The following is a 13,195-nucleotide window of genomic DNA, read 5'->3' on the forward strand; positions in this document are numbered from 1 at the left end:
CAGGGAGGCAGGAACAGGCAAAGTGTTTTAAGGACACAAGGAAAAGTCAGTTTGGATGCATCAGACAGGAGAAGCGATCACTGATAGAGAAAGCTAACAGGGAATCTTAGGACGAAAGCATGGAGGCTCCTAAAATCAGGTGCAGAAATGCATGTACTTCCTTGTGGCTTGTTAAGAGAAACTAATGACAGATTTTGATAAGCTTAAAAATCATTTACACAACTTTGATGTGGATATTATAAAAGTTTGTATATCATAAAGCTGAAGGCTTTTAGATCATTTTAACAAGTATTGTACATAGTTCTTTTATGAAATAATGAGAACCAAGGAGAAGAATGGCAGAGTAGACCGACCCTCTGGTTTTGAGTCGATCAGAAGAAAGTTCACAAATGACCACAGGGGAGTTACTAGCCTTCTCTGAGTCTCTGTTACCTCTTCTGTAAAATAGGGAAAGCAATACCTGCTTCATCGCAGTGGCATGGGCATTACATGAGATAATTCATGCAAAGTTCTAAGTACATGCTGTGTTTTAAGTAGAAGACACGACTGCGTGAGAACAACCCCCCACAAAAAAAGTAATTAATTCTGGCCAGGGAGTAAGAGAGGACGTTGGGGAGCATTTAAAGAAGAGGAGATATATGACTTTGACCTTGAAGATGATCAGACTTTCAACAATGAGTTACATATTGTGACCTAGTACATATTTAGGTTTGTGACCTAGTACATATTTAGGAGACTTTCCACATTTGTCTATGAAGTTTAAAACTTAAGCAGAAATATGAAAAAATGATCTTATAATTTGACAGAATATATGTTCTGAGCAGTCGAGATCATTTGTCTGATGCTTTATTGTGGTGAAATCAGATTGTCTGAATTTTTCTTCTTATCAGCACACACATTCTGTTACTGCTATGAGTTTATGCACATCAAGAAAGTCCAGAAGCAACATAGAATATATATATGTGTGTGTGTGTGTGTGTGTGTGTGTGTGTGTGTGTATAATTTTCTTAGCCTGAGATAGTTAAACTTTTTCCCAGTTTTGAGGAAATCATTCCTGGCAGCCTGCCTTCTTGTGATTGATTAGAATTCAGGAGAGATAGAAAGAATGTTGGCACACTGAATGGAAAAAGGGAGAGTCTGGGACTGTTTTCAGAGAATATGAAATGGTTATGGTCCATGGAGGTGTTGCTTATCCTCGCAGGGTTGGATTACCTTCTCATGTTTGTAAACTTAAAAAATCTTGACTCTCAGAAATTCTAATTGAATCAAGATTTTTTTTTTTTTGAGAATTTGTTAATAATGCCAGTTTGGTCTTTACCTAGCAAAGAACTATGAGCAAATTCTGAAAGTAGGCTTCTGTGAACTGAGACCTGAGACATTTAATCTCACCACGAAGTTTGATAGTACATTACCAGTTACAAAAGCCATCGTCTGCCACTGTGACCGTAACAGGTCCATAAGGATTTCAGCGGGGCTTTTCCTCACCTTTCTCATCTCTTTACTCCTACTTTTCAACCATTCAAAAGCAGAGAGAAATTTCTTTCTAAAATGCTGGAAGAAAGCCTGGCGTTGCTTCTTGCTTCGTAATATGGGTGACACTGGCTTCAGGCAGGGTGTGAGGAGCCCTTGTCAACTCAATAGAATATAGAGTGATTCAAATGCGCTGACATGGGCAGACAAAGAAAAGAACAGTGCTCTGCAGTTTGCCAGGAATTCATCCAAAGAACACTGCAGTTGTTCTTATAGAAAAGAAAACTGTGTATTGTAAGTCACTAACCCCTTTGTTTATATTATAATGTATGCCACCTCCAGATGAGAGAACAATGAATTAAATAAGCTCTTTTTTAATACGTAATGATAATAGGTTGATAGTTCAAAGATATTTCCATCAAAGCATCTTAGGGAGCTTTATTTGCATTAATTGACTTAGCATTAGTTACTGATTGAAGGGTTAGTATTATTCTTCTTCTTATTTTGTGTTAGTGAATTTTATTTTCCCCCAGTTGATACATTTTATTATTGTAGGTCCCATCATTAATTCTGATAATAGAATCCATAGTATTTAACTGACATAACATATTTGATTTAATTGTAATCATAGAATAATTGCAGGATTTATAATATGAATCAGATTTTTTTTGCTAGGTATACTTTTCTCACTGAGGTCTCTGTTGTTTGATGTTTTATTTCATTATACTGTTTATCAAAAAGCTATTATGGAATAATTCATTCCACAGAACTCTTTGCCTGTTGAGAGTTTTATTTTTCTTTTAGGATCAACTCTGTTCCTACATTCTCAGGGAAGACCTCCCTGGGTAATCCAATATTTTTTTTAATTTTGAGAATTGTTCTATGATAGTTCTCAAATTTACTTACATAATGTCTTTCAAAGGTTGAATCTGTTAATTGTTCTCCAACAAGATTGTTCTATTCTTATATACACATTAAAGGCAATTCTGATTTCTGCTTCTGGCTTTGGCAGAAGGTCATATCTAACTGATACCCCCACTGAGAAGAACTGGAAGAACTTGATAAGATATTTTGGAAAAAAAACCCAAAACTTTAAGAAGGCAATAGAAAGTTACCATGCCTCCAAGATCTGAAGGGCTAAGTTCACTGACATTAGAGAAATACATACAGGTGAGTCTGACAATTGGTGCTCCACTTTTTCTTGTAGCATTTTCAAATTGAAATGCAGTGTCTTAGGAGTTGAACAGCACTCTGGGTAGCTGACAGGATGAAGGAGGGAAGGAGTTCAGAACTCTGCCAAATGGAGAAGCCAGCTTAAACACCCAAAATTTCATAGGGTGACTCTAATATCTGTGCTCTTGGATTAAGAGTAAAGCAACATTCTTTAAAAGAGTATATTCAATATTTAATTAATTAAGTCTTTGATATAAATTATGGTAAACTGTCCTTTAACCAAGTATATTAAAAAAACAAATTCCTACAGAGCAACAGCAATCAAGACAGTGTGGTATGAGCTCAGGTAGATGTATAGATAAATGGAATATAATTAAAAATCCAAAAATAAACCATTAGATTCACGGTCAATTGCTTCTTGACAAGGGTCCCAAAACAATTCAATACAGGAAAAGAATATTCTTTTCCACAAATAGTGTTAAAACAACTTGATATCCACATGCAGAAGAATAAAGTTACATCCCATTTACAAAAATTAACTCAAAATAGATCAAAAACTGAAGTATAACAACTGAAACTGTACAGTTCTTGGAAGAAAACAGAGAAGTAAATTTTCATGACCTTGGATTTGGCAAGACATTCTAAGATATAACACCAAAACTACAATCAACAGCAACAACAAAAAGATAAATTGGACTTCATCAAAATTAAAAACTTTTGAGCTTCCCAAACACTGTCGATGAAGTAAACTCACAGAATAGGGAATGATATTTGTAAGTCACATATCTGATAAAAGATTTGTATCTAGAATATATAAAGTACTCTATAATTGAACAAAAAGAGAACCTGATTCAAAAAGGGCTATGGGTTTGAAAATACATTTATCCAAAGAACATATACAAATGGCTAACAAGCACATAAAAAGATGCTCAACATTGCTGGTCATCAGAGAAATTCGAATCAAAACCACAGTGTGATACTATTGCACATTCACTAGAATGCCTATAATCAAAAGATAGAAAACAGTAAGTGTGGCAAGGAGCTGGAGAAATTGGGACCTTTATACAAGTTGGTGGGAATGCAAAGATATTGAAGAGTTGAACGATATGTTACATAGATGTGAACTAATTGATCTAATGTTTTTGATGTACATATTTCTTTAAAACTTACATGGAAAAGTTACTAAAATTAACGTTAGCCAAGAAGCTAGTTTTCTATTTTAAAAGACTGAAATAATTTAGAAAATGTTATCTGAACACAAGAGAATTGAACTAGAAAGAGAAAACCAAAAACAGCTTGGATATTAAGCAAACTATGGGTCAACGAAGAAATCACAATTGAAATAAGATACGATTTAAATTAAATGATAATGGAAATATGTGCTCAACTTTTGAAGTGCCATTAAGGGCTGCTTGAGGAAATTTTTATTAGCTGATAAGGTCAATATGAATAATAGACTCTTTCCCCATATACAAATAATAAATAATTAAAAATTATTAAGTGGATGACTTTTAAAATGTTAAATATAGATGTGAAATAGAAACAATTAACTGGAAAAATTCAATGAAAGATGTGGAAAGTCTCTACCCAAGGAAATATAAAATTTTGATATAAATTTTAAATTATAATATAAAACACTTGATATTACAAAAGCATCAGTCCCACTAAATAGGTCTTTAAATTCACTGCCATCTTATTCATACTCCCTGCAGAAGTTTGTTGTAGATATTGACAAGCTGGCTCTAAAATCCATAAGAAAACACAAAAGATCAAGAAAACTTAATAGTTTTTAAGGAGAACAATACTGTAAGACTTTGATATGCTATCAAGATTAAAATAAAATAGTAATAAAACCAACATGGTAATGAGACATTAAGAAACCAATATAACCATTGGTACAAAATATCCCCACACAGATATGGAAATAAGAATTACAATAAAAATATTACTTCAGAGCAGTGAAGAAAGGTTGGTTTTATCAGTAAATGACACTAGGTCATCTGGATAGCCGTATAGATGACTAGCCATGTAAAATCCCTTTTTAAAACATTTTTTTAATGTTTATTTATTTTTGAGAGAGTGACAGAGCATGAGCATGAGCAGGGGAGGAGCAGAGAGAGAGAGAGACACACAGAATCCAAAGCAGGCTCCAGGCTCTGAGCTGTCAGCACAGGGCCCAACACAGGGCTTGAACCCATGAACTGTGAGATCATGACCTGAGCTGAAGTAGGAAGTTTAACTGACTGAGCCACCCAGGTGTCTCATGAAAAATCCCTTTAATCAATCAGTTTGCATCTCAAACAAGTCATAATTTAGATGATCGGCAAGAATAGACAGTTTGGGCCAACCGTGGCCACACATGTGTCATGTACCAGGAGTCAAATGGTATTTTCTAATACTTATTTTTTAAGTGGCTCATCAAAATTTTTGAATGTGCTGGGCATCATTTCCCATTTGTTTTTGTCTAGTAGACTTGTAATGTTCCCTATGATAGAATTTCAGAGTAGGAAATTAGTACGAAGTTATTAAAGATGTTAAAATTAACAGGTTTATTATTTAAGGTGGCTTTTGATCATTTGTGTCCAAAACATATTACTGCTCTGTGTCTTCCCAACTGGATAACCTGGTTAGGACTCACTTTGGATTTATGTCAGTAACTCGAAGTCATTCAAAGACTGTGTTAAGTTCCTGCTATGTTAAGGAACTGTGCGGGCACTGTGGGTACATAAGTGAACAAGATTCTTTGATTCTATAAAGTGTGAAAAATAACATAAGTTGAGCCCTTTTTAAAATCGAGACCGACAGCCATTCCATTTGGGAGGAACTGCCTTGCATGTCTTGTTTTCTAAACCTTTGAACTGGGGCAAACCACCAATATTCCAAGAAGTCAGCAAGAGTAAGAAAATCCTGTTTGAAAAGACTGATAAAAGTGAACTTTTGCCAAGTGACCACTTTACCTGACAAATCAATGAAGTACATAGAAATATAGCCCTTCTTGTCAGCACCAGTGAACTCTTACTAGAAACAACTTACCTGATTTTCCTTTTTTCCCGTAAAAGCCCTGAGTTCACCTTCTATAAATGGGACACTATCTGGGTTTCTACCTAAATCTGTGTACTCTGATGCAATTCTTTGATCCCAAATAAACATCTTGCTTCTTGAACGGGTTTCTTGGTTTTAGGTTGACAGGAATTTATAATTTAATATGATACTAAAAAATGTTTGTATTTTTATAAGTCAATAGTGGGTCAAGCCATTCATTAACCTTCTAATCTCCCACAGTGGTTAAGTACCTGAGACTGTATAGTTTTCAGCCTGTATTGCCTCTTAGGAATACTATGTTTTATATTTATTCCTTCTCAAAATGCAGAGGAGAAATTTCTCTAGTTTTAAAATACTTGCATATTCCTCCTTCTTGCCAAGTGGACTCAAAATAATCTAACAACCAAGTTGTGTTCAGCAACTCAGGGTTGCCTACAACCTTTTTTAACAATAAACAGGCCCTCCAGCTTTAGACTGAGGAACGCATTGTGGTCATAATTATTTTATAGATAATAAAAGTCATTATACCATATTCCATTCCAAATCCCACTAGTCACAATAGCCATCGTGCAGGAACTAAGAATTTTATGAATGCTTACTGGAATGAAACAGAAATCCTACTTATAATTCAAAGCATTGATTTACCTTTGAAAAGGTGAGTAGGGAAAATGTATAGAAGGGAAAAAAATAAAGGGAGTGAGACTCATTTGAAAAATTTTAGCTGGCAAATCATTTTGCAAATATTTCAAACTGTGTTTTCTTGATTATATCTTTTCCTATAGTGCATGGTGTGTTTGACACCACACAACATGACATGTCAAAAGCAATATCAGAAATGGAAAACAAGGACATGACAGGTTTGGGGCCTCTGAACTGCAGGGTTTTTTTGTTTTTTGGGTTTTTGTTTTGTTTTGTTTTCATATAGCTTCACAACTTCGATTTCTCCATATATGATCAACGAGAATTCATAGACTTACCTCTAAAATTGCCCTGTGATTTTTGTTCAATCCTCTCAAAGTCTCATTTGCTTGAAAAAAATTAAGAAAATTAAAAAAAAAAAAAGTAAGTACAAAATTCACAATTTTTTAGGACACAATGAACCATTTTTTTAAAATGTAACTTGATCTCCAAATCATTTTAAAGACACTGTAAAGCAGGCAGTTTTAATATGTGGGAACAATGTGCTGTAATTCAGTTTCCAAAGGCCAAATCACAACTAGAGTCACCAATTATAACTGGAATTTCCAATTGGATGGCTTCTTAATACAGCATTTAAGGAGATGCTCAAGCATATTCTGAGAGGTTACTGAGGTTTTTGGAAAAAGTTTTTTAATTGAGTGCTTTATTTGTCATAATAGTGTATGTTCTGAGCACCTGCGGTGTCCAGTTATATTTGTAACCCAGAACAGCCATTCAGTTTTATTGCCCACTTTCAAGTCTGGACCTGAGATATTATTTCCACCAAGTGAAAGTCCAATCATCTCTCAGTACTTCCAACATCTGATGGGTCCACTGAACTAAGAAAGAGAATTTTAGTGAGTATTGGGGTGTGGCTCACAGTGTTGATGATGACAGGAAGGCACGCAGAGGTCAAGGAACCACAGCATGTTTTAGGCAAGTCAGTTTGTGATGGTTCTTGGCCATAAGTGATGAATACTTACTGAAGTATATTGCGCTGCCCAAGTTGGCAAATAATTTTATTAGATTACTAACTGCTTTTAATAAGTTGAAACACTACTGGAAAAGTCTCACAGAGTTGTCAAGTTAACTTCATTTAAAATGAAGAGTTCAGTAAAATCTGAAATCTGATTTCCCCGAACAAAAAAGCTTTGAAATTATTGGTTACAACTGTGTGAAAAAACTTATGAGACCATTATTCTAAGAAAAAATATTGATATATTTAAAAATATAACAACCCAAAGATTAAATGTGGAACCTCCTCCCAAGCTACATTTTTATAACATTAGATCTAATATCAGTGATTTAATTTCAGGAAAAAAAAATCACAATCCATGACAGATCTTTAATGGTTATTAGAATTTATGTTTTTTCTAGATTGTTCTTTATCTCATTTATAAATTTATTTTGCTTGTAAGGTTATGTAAGAATTATACTCATGTAGATTTTAGTTTTAGCTTTATTTTTGCACACTGAGGATCCAGGAATAAGTTTTTGCCTCTTAACAACGCCCATAAATACAGCACATATATAATTTATTATCCCACTGGGATACTCTGAAAGTGAAAGGGAACACAAATAATAATTACTTGGTAAGGCCAGGCATAAATCAGATCTTTTCTGGGCAAACTGAGATGTAGGGTCATTTAATATACATGACTCAAATATGGAAATTATTGATTCAATCAAAATGTTTTGTTTTGAAGGTGAAAAACTGCCACTTAAAAGTCACATGACTAGTTAGTGGCTACACTGACACTTTACCTTATGGTTTCTGAAATTATCTCTTTGACATTCCTGGTTTCATATAGAATTATAAAAAGGATTTTCAAATAACTACAGGCATATCTGCCACCGACTTTCAGCTGGCCATTGAGCCAGGAAGGGTTAAAAGAATAGAGTACAAGCACCAGCACTGATTTTCCACTTTGCAAGTGAGTACTTAGGTGCAGCAAAATAAGTTTCTATTTATCAATACCCTCAACTGACTAAATTCACCATGTTACAATGTTTGGTAGTACATGGCAACAACATAGGTCAGAGTTACAAATACATTTGTCACCTCCTGTATATCACTGGCACACACCATACTGGGGCATGTGTTAGGCTCAGTGCAGTTCAGTTCAATCCACTATAGCTCATTTCTTTTCTACTCTCAACCTTTCATAATAATACATGGTCTAAAAACCCAATTCAATAATATTCTTAATGCCAACTTTTTAATCTGAGAAGTGAACATATGCATTTTACAAAGTATTTCAACAAGTATGAAACAGGGTAATCATCCAAAGACCAGGAAATTCAGGTGGCTAGAACACTTTTCCTTCTTCAATAGCTTTCCAGATGATGAGGGTTTTATTATAATGTGCTTTACATTTGCTAATGTATTCTACTAAAAGCCACATAGTCTAAAAGGGTATTTTACTCCTCCTCTCTCTTCCCCATGCATGCCATCATTAAACACCATTGATACAGAGCCACCTGTGTATACAGCACTCAACCAAGCATGGCATTTCTGAAGTAATTTGGAGAGAGATGACAGCAGGTGAAATTGGAATATTCCCAGAGGATGCTCATTCTGCATTCAGAAGCATTTCAGATATTTTTGAAGAATTTCTTTTTCCAATTTGCATTATTTCTAAATACATTTCACATACTTTTCCAAGTTTACTAGCAGTATTGCAATATGTACATTAATATTTAAGCTTATGTCAGGCAGGCTTAGATATATGAATTAACTAAGAGGCATAAATTAAGTGCATGTTTATATGGTATTCTGTGGAAGACATGTTATTGTGGCTTATAGCTTTGGAAAAGAGACAAAGAAGCCCAAGAAATCCTTTCTTAGTGACACTGCTATGCCTTGGAGTACCTTTTTGTACCATCCTTAGACTGCACATGGCAGCAAAAAACAAACAAACAAACAACCCAAAAAACAAAAAACCCTGCCAGTGGACTTTGGTAAATAAATTCAGGAAACTGAATTTGCTAATAGTTTAAATCACAATTTTTAATGACCTGAGCTGAAAACAAAAGTCAGATGCTTAACTAACTGAGCCATCCAGGTGCCCGTTTTGTTTTTTTAATTTACCAATGCACCTTGAATAGCATTTCATAGTAAAAATGTAAAAGGATTCCATTCTTCTGTATTTATGAAACTCTGCATTAAGACTTTGGAATGACTCTAACCTATTATTCCTTCATTCAATGATGAAATCAATAATCACATATTCTCACTCTATTGCACATTTAGAGGTATAGCGGAAACAACTTTCTGAGGACTGGAATTGCTCTATCAATGGATCCTAAGGCCATGTTGCCCTCAGCAGAAGTTGTGTATCAATACTCTAACCAGCAAGTAGGAGAGCTAAACACTGAAATTTAAGTCAGATTTCTAAATTCTACTCAAATTTCTGTGCTCTTATTTTAGGAAAATATAGAAATCATTCAGAGTAAATCCTAACTATATATATACATATATACATATATATACATGTATATATATGTATAGATATAAAATCTCTCCATATATATATATATATGTATGTATTATGTGGGACAAACCATCACCATCATATTTATCAGATATTTAAAGGAAAGAGTCTCCTTAAGCAGCAACATTCAGTTTACTCGAAATGTTCAGCTGCATGTTCAGCTAGTGGAAACCTACATCTTTACATGTCAAAGTACTAAAAATAAAATAACATAATGGTGAATCAGATTACAAACAAATTGAATCGGTCATACTATTCACTGCTTCTGAAACAAAGTAGACTACAAAAACACTTGCAGTTTCTGCTTACAGTCTGTTGATTCAAATAAAAATTATCACCTGCAGCTCCCCCCACTCACACACACACACACACACGTTTTCACCTCTTTCTGATGATTCTCCCATGTTTTCTATGAATAAAAAATGCCTTAAAGTGTACTTGACTGAACATTTGGCAGCTTGGGGTTCTTACTCCAATATCCTGATTCTTTTCATTTTGTTGTGTGTTTTGGGGGGGACAAATTGGAAATCTTAACCCAGTCAGTTAACTGCCAAATCTCAGAACTAGATGAACTCTGATTTTTGTTTGTTTGTTTGTTTCTGTGCTGGAATGATTGGATAGCATTCCAAGTCAGTTCAAAATTCAAAAATAATTTTAATATGCTTCCTTATACATATGGCCAAGCATTTTTTTTAAGTTTATTTATTTATTTTGAGAGAGGCAGTGACACAGTGAGTGAAGGAGGGGCGGAGAACAAGGGAGGGAGAGAATCTCAAGCAGGCTCCACACTGCCAGCACAGATACGGGGCTTAAATTCACAAAACTGTAAGATCATGACCTGAGTTAAAACCAAGAGTCGGACACTTAACCAACTGAGCCAGCCAGGCAACCTCCAACCATTTCTAAAAATTTAGTGAAGTCCAAAGTAAAAGTTCACAATGTTTCTCAGTTGTGCTTTCTTTCAGTCCACTGCCAGTGTGCTATTCATGCCCATTTCATTCTTATATGTATTATTATAAAACTCCCTAAAAAATACACACACATACATTACCCTGGGATTAGCTGTGTATTTCAATTATTTTTTGCCACACTTATTTCTCAGAGCAGTAGGAAGGTGGGTCTTTGTTTATGCAGATGATTTTATGAAAGTATGCAATAGCTCTATACAGTAAGAAGTTATATGATATTAATTAGCTAATAAACATTATAAATTCTGTATATATACATTTTAAAACATTTTAGATTACTAATAACCCTTAAATTTGTTAAATTAATAAAAATAAAACTAATTTCAAGAAGATATTACTTGAAATGCATGCTCTTAGAGTACAAAAAATGTATTATTGTTGGCACCTTGGGAGGAAGAAAACAATATAATATCATGAAAAAATTCACCTCAGAGAAGAAAGTCAGTGGGAAAGAAATGAAAGTCAGATTAGTTTATATATAAAAACAGCTGGAAGGCCTCTAGTTGGCTGAATTCAGTAATTTCTAGGTTATTACAAGGTAGATGAATGTGTATTTTAGGTTGTTTGTAAGGTGTCTCACACATAAAGCCAACATTGTGTACAATAAATGTGTTTACAAAATAGAATGGTATATTCATATATCAGTAAGAAATTGTCTTTTTTAAAAATTTACAAATGATTGTGTTGCCAATGTCTAGTTACAGTCTGGGTTTACACTAGCTGTATTTTAATATTACAAATATTAAAATATATTTCCCTTTTCATTTTCGATAACAAACAAATGATATTGAGAATGTTACATTGGAGTTGTAGGGCTAAGCTGGAATGTTAATAAAAGATTAGTCTTTTATGAACATGAGCTGTGTTTAATCCCTTCTACGCTCACATGCTGTGTGATATGGGGAAAGTAATTTTACATTTATAATACTCAATTTCTACATATGACAATAATCTTAATAATTTAAACATTATTCCTTTATTCTGCCATATTGAAGATACCCAAAATAACATAAAGCATTTAACACAATGTTAGGCACAGTGTTACCATCATTATCACCATCATCTCCTGTAGGTTTAGCCATATAATACATGATCTTGACCCACAAGGAGTTAAAAAACTGGAGTAAGTTTTTATGAATAAGATATGCTCCTGGTGGGTCAAGATCGTTTATTATTAATACTTAAATCCCCAAAATAAGGTCAATAATAGAATAAACCAGTATTAACAGAGCATCTGCTTTGTGTTGTACATTCTGTTTAAACATTTTCCAGATATTTTAAGTGCTGTTAACTTTTTCTGAGATGTAAGTCCTTTAATGCTAAAGAGCTGATAGGTAGGGAACATGGCCACAGACATAGGTCTCCAAAGATTGTAGATTTTCTACAACATCCTCTGATTCCTCTCCAGGACCTGTGCCAGGTGCACAGTAGATATTCAGTTCAAATTTGTGGAATAAAAAAAGTAACCTAAGAAATAAAGCCTGAATATCAGATTCTTTATGAACGAAAATCAATTGAACTAGTATTCTTTGACTGGTAACATCACAATATGTCCCTAGTTTGCTTTAACAAGATGGTGCATAAGATGAACTTAACTTGGCCCATATTTTTTATCATAAATGTTATTACAGAGATTTTACTTTGGTGTTCTGTAGATTTTAGTTCCAAAGCCAATAAAAACAAATACCAGAAGTAACTTATGAGCACCACTTCCACTGTAGGTGGGCTCTGAATTAAACCCACCACAGTTCAGTAATTGTCTGCCAAAAATGAGCCCTGAGGAATGGCTGTTCACAAAGCTGCACGCTATCTTCAATATGGACTTTTCAAATACTGGTTCTCATCATTTGTACAGTTCATTAGCCATACTGGCTTGCAAACAAGCAAATTAGATTACTGTAGGACATTGGGCCAAATATTAACAGATATTATCATTCTGAGAATTCACTTTCAAGTTACAGTGTAGATACCCTGGAAAAGCTTAAACTGACATTCTTCTCTTAAATCAATTCCCTGTCAGCATGATCTCAAGTTACATCCAACACATTTGAGACCATTGGGAGAGAAGTTCAATTTAAATTAGACACAATTTAAGTCTGAAAATAACTTGACTGAAAAGGAGCTACTTTTTAAAAATATACACTGAGATGCAGATACATACATAAAACTAATTAATGGGAAATAAATGATTATTGATTAACCTAATAAAGTTTGGGGTTGCTTTAGTCTCCTCAAGTGGATAAACTAAAGGTCCTTCAAAGGAGTTCAAACTAACTCAGGCTAGTTTCTTCTTTTTTATTAATTTACTTAGCATCTTTTATTTATATACCTGAATTAAAAAACAGACTCATGTTTGCTTGTTTGTTTTAT

The sequence above is a fragment of the Panthera pardus genome, unplaced genomic scaffold (genome assembly GCF_024362965.1).
Source record: "Panthera pardus isolate Hobbes unplaced genomic scaffold, ASM2436296v1 HiC_scaffold_15, whole genome shotgun sequence".
Classification (NCBI taxonomy): Eukaryota; Metazoa; Chordata; class Mammalia; order Carnivora; family Felidae; genus Panthera; species Panthera pardus.